The following is a 2,956-nucleotide window of genomic DNA, read 5'->3' as shown; positions in this document are numbered from 1 at the left end:
AATGCATATGGATAACAATTCATCTATCTGATACTTCATGCTTGAGTATTAATCAATAAGCTAGATCAAATACTCATAGAAATCAATTATGAAATTTCTTTCTAAATCTACTGATGCTCGATAAACAATTTCTGAATTGATCATTCTGCTCAGGCTTCAAATCTCTATATCTGTTGCCCATTTTCTAGCTCAGTCACTGCTGTTCTATTCTTATTCTGTTCAAAGTAATCTTCCCATTTTCTATCGTTTCTTGACTCATAGCTGGTCTGATAGCTGATAGTTCTGAAAGATCATTTCAATATAAAGACATTTCTGTGTTTCTGATCAATCAATCATTCAAATACTGTCTTTATAGCTATTCAAGAGCTCTTACAGGAATCATAGTAATCAAGTGGCAAATAATCAATCAACTAGTACCGAATCTAGTACTATAATTTTGAGTATATCCTCAGAAATCTGGATAATCACAGCTGATAATCCATTAATCGGAGGATGGTATACTGAAATCTCATACAATCCAAACACTCAGAACATCTGACAATCAATGCCACAATCTAAAGAATAAATCTAAAGTCTCTATCTCGACAATAGATTTCAATCATTCCTGTAATCTGATCATCTTGCTAAATGCATAACCATTATCTTTTATGGTTGTATCATATCTAATACACCATATTCTTGAATCTGTCGAAATCGACTACAATCTAAATTTGCACAATCATGACGATTCAAGTAGATTTGAACTAAAGTTGTTCGTAAAGTTGATCTTTTTTCAACTTTTATTTAACTAATCTGTTACATAACTCACTTGAGTTCTTCTTTTCTGCTTCTTTTACTGGAATTCTAATATTGATAACGTCAATTCTGTCGTATCTGCTTTCATTTCTTTCACTAATACTTATGTCCAAGTAATACTACATGTAAATCATACATGTTTAGACAACTGAATGGATATTAATCTGCTGTTATATGCCACTGTTAGAATCTGATATTCCATATCTAGAATATCTGGCATAATTCAACGATTAGTCACTGTAAAAATTCATCTGTTCTGCTTTGCTGTCTTATCTCTTATCTTAATCTTGCATTCTCAATCAATAGTCTATTGCTTGATCTAAAATCAATGTTGCTTTTATCTTTCCAAACTCGAGTTTAGCTTGGATCGCAACAATTCTGATCTTTTAAATATCTGTCAAGCACAAACTTACAACAAATACAGATCTGTACCCAATAAATCCATCAATTAGCTAAAACCCATAAATCTTGCTGATGGTCTGAATCTGAATTTCTATCAGTTACGAGCCAAATACTTCAAAATATACTGAATAAACACATCAAATCATCAAGAATTCTCAAATTTCCAAACAAAGGAACTCGCTCAAGGAAATGTCAGTCAAAATCAAATATTCTGAATGACAGCGAGTGAATCAAAGTAGACTCTAGCAAAGAAATAAGAGTCAATCAATATCAATCGAGGTCAAAGAATACAACCTCTGCATCGATATCAAGAAATTCAAGAATCATGATTTCTATGATGTAATAGCTTCAGCAAAATTGAAGATATAGCTCAACTGTAACTGATTTTTCTGATTCTCTAATGATATGAGTTCATTTATTAATTCTGAGCTGACAATAGTCGAATATAATCTTTTCGACATAACTTATCGTCATAGAATCATTTCGGTACTACATAATTCTTTTCTACTCAATCTGCTAGCTGTTTCTGAAGTTCTTCAGATCAAGTAATGCTCTTCTATACAAGTTGTCATAATACTTTCGTACTAGACACCACTCTAAAAAGAATTGCATTCATGTCATAGAAAAGTCGAAATAGGCTTGAACTATTTCTGTCCATTCTAACCACTGACATAGCTGTCAATTCTAGGTTAATGCTGTACTAGTTCAGTATATCGACTAGACTTCTACTGACATTCTTCTACAGTCAACATGATCTAATCAGTACCGACATAACACAATCTTATGTCTGAAACTCATATCATACATTTCGATTTCTTTACCATTGCACAAATTTCTAGCTTAATATCCCATATCTGATATCAGTACATTCAATCTTATTGCCTCAATTCTGTATTGCATCGTCTATAACTAATCTTGCACATGCATTCCATCTACTTAAAGACAAAATCTCAGCAAATACAATAAATAAAGGCTCATCAGATACAGATTATAGCATAACAAATCACTGATCTATGAATGTATGCTATCTAATCAATATACAAGTGGTTAACTAGAATTAACTCACTTACATGTAAGATTTTTATCTGATACAACTTGAGCCGCATTTTCTGTACTTGCTTATTGCCTAAGCAATTATCTGTCATTCAACTGTTCTCTTGATCTGTTTCAGCTAGGGGAACTATGCTTATATATCTTCATCTGCTGGCGTTTAGGCTGAACCAATCTTTGCTGTTGTTATCACTATTTCTTGTTTCATAGCTATACTGCTATGGACATTTCTCATGGAGGTGATGATCATAGTGTTTCCACAATTACAGAGGCGTGAATAAAAATTCAACTCTGCCTCATACTACCGGTTCATGATTTTGTTCTTCTACTACTGGCTTGGAATCAAATTATGCTTCTATTCTGCAAATTCTACTGTTCTATCTTTTGTAGCATATATGGAAATAAACAATTCTGTTTACTTACCTGCCAAAAATTGCAATACTTTTTCTGGCTTCACCAACTTCTAGCTAAGTCCTGGAGTTGATATAAAATCAAGATGATTCTATGTTTATCTGAATATGCTTCTCTTGAACAACTGATCCAGCTTTTCACATTAACCCCTTTCTAGACATAGCATATGCTGTATCTTTCTGAGTTGGTGATCAATAGCTTTGGAGTTGTTCAACTAACATACTCCTCAGTGCAATCGACTCAAACACTTACCTCAACACTGTTTTGTGTTGTCTGCTATTCTGTTCTATCTGAGGTT

This window comes from Henckelia pumila, chromosome 2 (genome assembly GCF_033568475.1).
Source record: "Henckelia pumila isolate YLH828 chromosome 2, ASM3356847v2, whole genome shotgun sequence".
Taxonomy (NCBI): domain Eukaryota; kingdom Viridiplantae; phylum Streptophyta; class Magnoliopsida; order Lamiales; family Gesneriaceae; genus Henckelia; species Henckelia pumila.
This window is presented reverse-complemented; position numbering follows the sequence as displayed.